We start from the raw sequence: 9,511 nt of genomic DNA on the forward strand, positions 1-9,511 counted from the left end.
CTTATAGATCAAATGGAGTGGTAGGAACCAGGAAGGAGCAGGGACAACTGCTGGTGAGGAGGTGGAGCAAGTGAACAGCTACCTATCCTGTTGTGCCCTGACGACGAAATATGTCGAAAGCAGGTGATTAATCTGTTTACCATGTCTTTGCACCCTTTATTAGATTGCATTTCATAAACTCATTATTTGTTTTCAACAGCACGTGTGGACATGCTTACATTGCATGCTTTGGGGTGGAACCACAAAAAAAGGGCCTCTCTACACCAGGCACTTTCCACCAGATATGTAAAGGTAAGTCTGTATTTATGGATTTGTTGAGTCATTTGTCGACACATTTGTTGTTCACTTGGCTTGTCAATCCCAAAGAGCTTTAACCTGATTATTGTACAACACTGTTTATCAGACATGTCAAAGGCTCCAAGATGAGACTGCAAGGCTAGCTGTGCTAAAAACAGAGCTCCATTGCTCAGATGAAATGGCATCACAGTGGATCTCTGAGGTGAATGAATGGGCAGCTGGAGGTAAGCAACACCAGATAACAGAAATCAACAGTGTGCAGAGAGTGCACATAGCATGGTTTACAACCAAATGGCTTTTATATGTACACCAAAACAAACACTTACATTTAGTGTTGTGTGTTCTGCTATACTGAATTCACTTTAACTTTTATTTCTATAGAGACACCAAACGCACCTCATACCACTGAAGGCACCACACAGACCGAACTTCAGCAGTCCATTGTGGGACCTTAGTGTCAGGCAACGGAAGCAAACCCTCTACCGCCAGAATGGTATAACAGTAAAATAAGTTCATAAAATCATCTGCTGTATTTAATAGTGTTAATATTCCACCAACAAAAGCATGTATGTGCAATTCATGAATTACTATATCTGTCCATTATTTAAACTGCCATCATTGATTGTGATAATCTGGATTGGGTTCTTGTTTTTAATGTCTCTTTAGACAGCAGCAAGCTTTGCCACCGCCTTCGAAGGAAGCTGGGAGAAGACCAAAAACTGCTTCTTCAGGCGATGAAGAGGTACAACAGCCTCGTACCAGACTCTGCAGCAATTGATGTGGCTGTTGTGGAGAACGCATTTACTGGAGAAAGCACCGTGTCCCTTCTGTGGCCCTGGGAGGTTCATGGCAATGGTGTTTCAGTTTTGTAAAGCTTCATAAGAATTGATTTTGAATTCTTCTACTTAGAACTGAACAAAATCATGCTAATAACATATTAAGTGTTTTGATATTCATTAGGTTTGTGGATGTATTTTAATTTTACTGTGTTCAGCAAACATCACGATAAAGAAGAGACTGTACGACCAGGTGATGCTAACAATGCGACTGCAAGAGGAAAAGAACATTTTGGTGCTGGAGATGGCGCAACATTGCACATGGTTGCAGAAGCAGGCAGAGGAGCTTGAGAACAAGGTGGCTGAGAATGGTAAGCTGAAACAAAAAGGTATTTATTGAAAGCGTGGCTTTTAAGATTTCAAGATTAAAAGAAACAAGTCGAAGTCAGTGTCAGTCACAGCAGACAGACATCTTAAGCTGTGTTTCCACCGAAAGTTCCAGGAACCTTTAGTTCCTGAACCTCTAGTACCCGGAACTCCTGTTGCCTGCTAGTCCCGGGGAGAATATGCAAATACGGTCGACGACGTAAAGACAGTACACCAGTGTGTGGCAGGAAAAAGAAGACGTGACAATAGCCATGTCGTCTTAATAAAAGTGACGAACCACCAGGCATCATCATTATGTTTTAAAAAAAAAATGCTGATTCAAATGATTTTAGAGACACTTACCAAGCCAGTCACACTCATACAATTTTAACCATTATGGTGAAAACTTCGAGTGCTCATCTAATCAGAGATGTTCAGCGTGCAGAGCACGCCCATAGTTCCTGCACCTTTGGAAAGTACCTACCTACCCCTGACTAGGAGCTTTTTGGGGGGTCCTTTTCTACCCCAGAACTACATTTTGGTTCCTGGTTCCTGCGGTGGAAACGCGCGCAGTTCCTGGAACAAGTTCCCGGAACCAGGAAGTAGTTCCTGCAGTGGGAACGCAGCTTTATTTTGTAGTGCATCTATAATGTGATGTCTTGTGTCCTTTGAAATTTAGAACAGGGCAACAAAAGACTTTGCTGTCTCTTAAAAAAACAACTTTCCGAGGTGTCAGAGCAGCTGCAAGTGGTCCTCCAACAGTACAAGACTGCTTTAGGTCCTGAGGCCTCTGCCCATCTTCAAGTTGAGGACGAGGATCAAAGTGCCCTCAGCAGTCCAGACAGCAGTGACGATGAAGAGGATATCACAATTTAGGTAATTTAATTTACTAAATTAAGTTTGTTTGCAAACCTATTCCTGTAACTCTTTTTCCACACGGATTACTTGTTAAACTGCCAAGTCAGACATTTTATCCTAAAGAATCAAAAATGTTGACTTAGGCAAAAATTAAAATGGCCTAAGTCACCCTCTCGACAAAGGCCATTGTCCTATAGGACATAAAGAGCATGATCCTTTCAACCAAGGATTTAGGCAATTTTACCAGAGATGGCAGCATTATCAAGAGATGATTTAGGCCAAAAACTCATTTTCATCAAAAAATGACTTGGCCATTATTTTAATAGGGTGACGATATATATATATATATCCTGTATATACTGTGTGTGTGTGTGTGTGTGTGTGTGTGTGTATAGATGACAACAAGCTGTCAAGGAAAAGAAAACAGACAAAAACATGGGGGCTCCTTTGTTGAGAATATTGTTATATATAATGTAGTGTGCAGTGTCTTTAACTGTCAATGTGTAGCATCCTTTATTGTTTTGATGAAAGCAGTCAATTTCTCCCATTTCCTGGAAAAGTTTGCTCCTCTAGATCTGAGAGAGAAAGCATTTCTGTATTTCTTAATGACTTATATTGCTTGTTCATTCTTGACTTCACCTTCTCTTACCATGTTCTTCTCCCAGATTGATGCTGCATGACAGACTGTGGTGAAGGACATGGACTTGGCCTATAGCTGCGTTTCACTATATTGCTGAGTTATATACTGTCACCTCTCCTGGATCTGCCTGCCTCCCACTCTACACCTGCCCTGCTGCTGCAATCAAGCCACCTGGTTTCCATCAGCTCATTACCCAGTCTGCACTTATGGTGCATTCCAGACAACCCGTAACTCGTGTTTTATGTCATATGCATATGCCTACTAATACAGGTGCGCGATCACCTACTCAGTATCTTTTTTCCGACTGAGGCCGAACTAGCCTTCTGAATGACACTGCAAGCTGGCGTGTTGAACTTTATTCATAGAACCATGGTTACATCCGCAACCATCCGTTTTTCTGAGTAAGTAACGGGTTTGATATTTGGCATTAATCAAACCGGCACTTGAAATTTTTTCAAACCTGCACAAGCCTAGTTTATGCCTCCACACTGGCAATAGCTGTGTCAATGACCACAGAGCCCCCTAGTGCTAGTACCAGATTATGTTCGGGTGAGTTTATGTATGAACGCGGCATTGTTTCCTGCAGAGATTACATAGCTGAGCAAGTGGGCATCAGCTGAGCTACATGCACATTTCCATCACAGAATTATTTATGTACCTACAACTCTCTCTGCAAAACTGACAATCTTTGCTTCCTACATATTCCAATCCATTCTCTCACACGTGATGTCTTTTTCTGCCTGGTTTTCCGCTGTAAATCAGCGCACTGCTGCCTTGTGTTTTCATGACAAAACTTCATTTGGAAACAGACAGAATCATCTCAGTCACCAGTCAGTGTGGTGTGCAAATCACAATGGCATCAACACTCCTGACCACAAGACACAAAGATGTTTAATGTGAACATTACATTGATCATACCTCTTTAAATGTGGTATACTATTCCTGTGGCATAAGCTGCGTTGTTTTGACTGGACCCAAGTGCTGTAAAGTTGACAGTAATGGGAGAGGGGACTTCCTTCTTGTAAAGTGAAAGCCTTTTACTTCTGGTTACTTCTACTTTTGGTCACTGTCTTCAATAAAACACTGAAAAAAGAAGTTATGTGTTCTTTAATGTCATACTATTTGTTGAGTACTGTACTTCACTATCAACATCTAAGGTAACATAAATGTATGATTGAATTTGTTGTGGTTGAAGAATTGTCTTTAAAAAAAACCAAAAACATCAACATTCTAATCAACAAAGCCATGTCAAGACAAGAAAGCAACAGATTTGCTGAAATACAATTGTTCCCAGTCTGTTGAAAAGGAAGGCAAACATACAGAATCTAAGCTTTCAGCCATTATAGTGTAACTCAGTTCACCTTTGATTGTAATAATGAAACTTTTTATTGTAACTATTCCTTAACAATTTCCTACATCATTTGAAAGGACTTCTAAAGAAAGACATGACAGTTTTAAGAATCTTGGTGGTCCCTGTGCTGAGATTTTGATACTTAAACTTTGTAAATGTGTATTATTTTTAAGGAGACTTGCTGATTTGAATATGTAAGTGACACAATATTTATAACTAATAATGCTGAAAATGTTTGCATTACTGTCCACATTGTTAATGTGAAATTTCATTATGGAAAGTGAAAAGAAATTCCTTGCCTTTTGTTCCAATATCTCCTATTGAGATTGTCCCTGCTATCCCTGTGACCTGAACACGGATAAGCGGGAGGACAGTTGAATGCAATCCAGGACATAAAGGAACATTCTAGAGGATTGGGGGAAGGGTTAAAATTAAAATGTCATTTATGGACTATATGCATCTCCCTCCCTCAGCATGTTGTGTGGCACAGGCCTACTGACTGTTTTGAGAAAATGTCATATCATGGTCATTTTTTAAGATATGTGTGCAAAATTTACAGTGTACACAGAAAAGTACTGGCACTACAATATACTATAAACTTGATAATCTTGATAATCTAGGACCATCCTGTCAGTCTGGGGAAGGGGTTACAGGGACTATAAACAGCCATATTAAGTCAATGGGGGAATATGCAAAAGAAACATTTACAGATTATGGGAGAAAACTGGGTCTTAATTGGTCCAAATTGAAAAGTCTAACTGTGCATAAGGTATACATCAATATCATGACTACATTTGGCCACTAAATGCCCTTTAAAATATGTTTGTCTGATTTTTATCCAGCTTTGCTAAAAAGTGCTATGAGAAATGACACCTCAAAGGGCCTTGGCTTGGAGCAAGTTGAAAATAAAACTTTGTCATAGGACAACAATGAAGACATCGTTGGAAAGGCCTTGACCTAGAGAGTAACATATGTCAGTATGAACATTATGGTTGGTTCCTGCCCCTTAGGGGTGACCTTTGAACCTTGAACCTGAGACATTTTTGAAGGCATATAGGGCAGCAAAAAAATATGCTAGAGATATGGGGTAAACAGTTTTGGAAAGCTCTTGATCTCTACTACCATACCCGAAGGCAAACCATCAGGGGGCGTCACTGAGTAGGGTCAAAACCCGGAAAAAAAATAATTTCACCCTTTTACCAATGATAAACATCAAATCTGACCAAACAGATGTGCTCCCCACCCCCCAAAACCTGTAATGTGCTTTCAAGATTTCTGACCACAATTTAACAAAATATTTAAAACACTTTAGAACTACAAACATATGGCGCAGCCCTCTACTGTGTACTGCAACTCCACGCCAATTGTAGTTCTTGTGTGATTCTTCCGGTCTAGGGTTAGGGTTGTGAAATTCGGGTTTAGAAAACATCTATCCACTCGGTTTTCATCAGAAAAAGTTTGTCCTTAACATATGAATTTATATTAGGGAAAAAAATATGCTGAAAAACATAAACATATTTATCTATATGTGCTATTTTAGACGTGATTCTTGCCCCTCTCTTTCACTGACTGAAAAGTGCGCGTTCAATGACACACACGGATTAAGCAACGTTTCCAAACGGAACTTCCGGGCCTCGTCCCTCGCCCTTTTTTAATTTTTTAATTTTAATTTTTGTTTTAAAATATTAAAATGGTTTATAATTTGTTTACATATAATGAGGCTTCCAAACATACATATTATTAATAAACGTTAGCAGTTGCAGTTAGCTAGCAGTAACTATTTGGTTAGTGAACATGGCATAGCGCTGTGGTTTGGAACGCAGCTTCGGTCTCAATGCACGGGGAGCATAGGCTACGTCAGTCCGACCGCCCAATGCTCCGACCAAAATAATTACGGTTAGGGGTTAGGATTAATGTATGGTATTTATGGCACTATAACATTTTATATATTGCATGAAAGGCACTGTTGAATGACTCTGTGATAGCCACATCTGTGCTGCTTTTATAGATACTGCACTTGTAATTGCCTCCCCTGAACTCCCATTCAGCCAAACACTTTTCAACATGAAACAAACATTTGGAAATAGGAAAAATGTGAGATACAGGGATAAAATGAGACTGCTACTTGGTTCCTATTCAGATAACACTTGAATGAATGAATGTTAATGTTAGACAAATGTGACAGCCACAGTAGTGGGGAAAACAGCAAGGAAATGGACTTTAAACACAGCTCCACTACTTCCTGGACTGCAGCTTCAACCGTCTGTCATTACTGGACAAACTGATTAATCCATGTGTGTCTGACCATTGTCGTTGTGACTACTGAGGTCAGGCAAACCTGGATTAATCAGTTTGTCCAATTATGACAGACTGTAAATAAAGGAGCTGGTTGAAGTTCAGGAAGTAGTGGAGCTGTACATAAAGTCAATTGATGAAAACATATTTCAACATACAGTTACTGTTGCATCAAAGTCTAAAAAGCCCAGTTTCTGGAGCTATGCTTTACTTGAAAGGGCTATGTTTTTTTTGTATGTATTAATAACATACCTGAGACAAGATTGTAAATATTATTGAAACAGCACATCATAGTTCAATCACAGTTTTGTGGAGGATGCTGCAGTGGTTCTGTAAGATGGTCATGTTTTTAATAAGAGGCAGGAGTCATCTTGTCCTCTGCTGTCATCTGTACTCTCTGATTAGCAAGGTAAAGGAATCAAGGATTCAGGGAATAAAGGTAATTTATTTGTCATTTTACAACACAGGTCTGCAAAAATGAATCAAAGAGATGTCGCCCCTTCCATACTCTTCACACATAGAACATATATACAGATAATTAAAATTAGAACAAAACAGGAAAATAAAATAAAATATATACATATCTGTTAATATTTGGTATATCAAACTACTTTACATTAACCATCAGTGGTCTGTGAAACCTCAGGATTGGAGTGGAAACTTAACTACAGTATATACATATTTACAAATTTACTACTGAGTCTTTTGGCTGCCAGGACTTGGCCCACTTCTTTCCACTGAAAAGAGAGGAGAAAAAATGGTAAATATCAACAAAGGTTTCTGTATATTAACCAACCTTCACTTATATAACAAACTGCATATACTGTAACTATTTTATACTGATTCTCATCTCGGAGATCTAATTGTAACAGGGCAAAATTGTAATTAGCGCAAATAAGAAAAAAAATGAGGAAGAAAGCCGTGAAATGACTTCATAGGAAATCTGGATGGCAGAATCTGTTACAATAACAGTAGTTGGCATGTTGTGTGGTCTGGAACACAGATGGTTCAAAATAATATGGTATAATATACAATTGTGCAAAAAAGCAAAGAAGTGGTTGGGAGGCTGCATCAATAAAGTGAGATGAAAAAGAGAGAAGCACTTTAACATAAACAATCAAATACAGAGGAACTTCAATTGGAGGCAGGGGGGCCTGAAGGTTAGATAACCAAGCTTGTGACTGGACTGAACATCAGTTCAACCCTCAGGATCAGCAGGGTAAATCTGGGCAAGGAAAGTGAAAAAGCAGCAACACCTCAAGTGAAGCTGCTCAGTGGCAGCAGATCAAACTGTGGTTTTACTGGGCAGCTTCCAGTGTGAATTTGTGTTAGTGTGTGAATGTGGTCAGTGCGTTCCTGAAAAGAAAGCACTTAACTCACTGAAACTCTCCCCTTAATAAATAAAGGTGAAAACATGCCAAACTGAGCAAGGCTGCCACTCCACCAAGACCTCTGTTTTGCCCTGTTAAGGAAAAGAACCATAAATTTAGTTAGATCATTAATTCTTTTGGCCTATAAATTGGTAGACACAATTAATTTATGTTGTTATTTCCAAATATTTATGCAAATTGCTTGTATACATGAGTAAATTAAACTTCCTACAGTTAACCCCACGTGTCACTCTGCCTGTCAAACCTGTCTGACTCTTTCCTTCACATAGCCGCATATTACATAAGAATCACGGCCAGTGTGGTAGGTGCAATCTGTCAATCCAAAAAACATGTTTTTCACAACAGAACCATCTATGCTTATCTACTGGCATCATGACTGATAGAAACATCAATAACTGATAATATAAGTGCACTAATTTAGACACAATAGGTCTATGATGAATACCCATGAAAATAATGTAAATTCCTACAGTACATGCTGATAGAGGTGAAAACGATCTGTCAGTGCTCTAATCATGACAAAACAATTTTGTCTTACCCTTGGGTGAAACCTTCCTCTGGCTTTGAACCACTGTATGAAAGGAGATAATAGTATTATCATTTTCAATTAATAAGACATGTTCAGGAATTTCAAACAAACATTCAGGCAGTTCTACCTGACATTCTTATTACAGTCCTTTTTCTAATTTCTCTCAAACAAATTCAAAACTACCTTCATATTTGAAAATAAGACAATCAGGCTATGGTGGGTAGAGACGGTAGTGAATTACCAATTCTCTTTTTAAAATAATATATAATATTTGAACTCAATCTCAAAAATATTCGGTACATACCTCCCCGCTTCCTCTTGTGTTTCACAGCTCCGTCTTGAAGTGGAGTAGAGACAGCAGAGACTACTGTAGGTTTGGAAATTAAATATTACTCATTCAGGCAATTAAGGTGTACTTTTTACATACCAAAATAGTCAAGTCAGGTCAATTTTATTTACATAGCACCCAATCACAACAAAATTGTGAGCTTTGTCAAAAAGGTAAGTTTTAAGCCTACTCTTAACTCACTGACTGCCAACGATGCACGGGTGCGTCACAGATGTCGTGGGGGGTTTGCTGCCAATGACGCACCCGTGCGTCAATAGGCTTTTCTTTTATATCACCATAAAGGACACTCTGATACACCTTGTGACATAATTCTGGAGCTCTAGGGTGAATAAACAATCAAACCAAGATGTCTTCATAAAACTTATGATCTAGCCATGTTCTGGTTTCAAATATTTGATGAGATCAAGACGCAAAGTGGCCAACTTGGCCGCATCAGCTGCATCAGCAGCAGCTCTGGTTATCATGTTGTCATTGTGTGGACTGATGGTGCCCCCTCCTGCGATATGCATATCCAGGCCAGGACAGGACAGCAGGCTAAACCTTGAGCTACACCAATGCATCTATTGGCTAAAACCGAGGCATATTGGCAAGTTAGTTTTTTACGTCTTTCGATGAGTCTTCGATATGATTTTCATGCAGTTGAAATGAGATTAGAGTTG

The sequence above is a fragment of the Chaetodon auriga genome, chromosome 7 (assembly GCF_051107435.1).
Source record: "Chaetodon auriga isolate fChaAug3 chromosome 7, fChaAug3.hap1, whole genome shotgun sequence".
NCBI lineage: Eukaryota > Metazoa > Chordata > Actinopteri > Chaetodontiformes > Chaetodontidae > Chaetodon > Chaetodon auriga.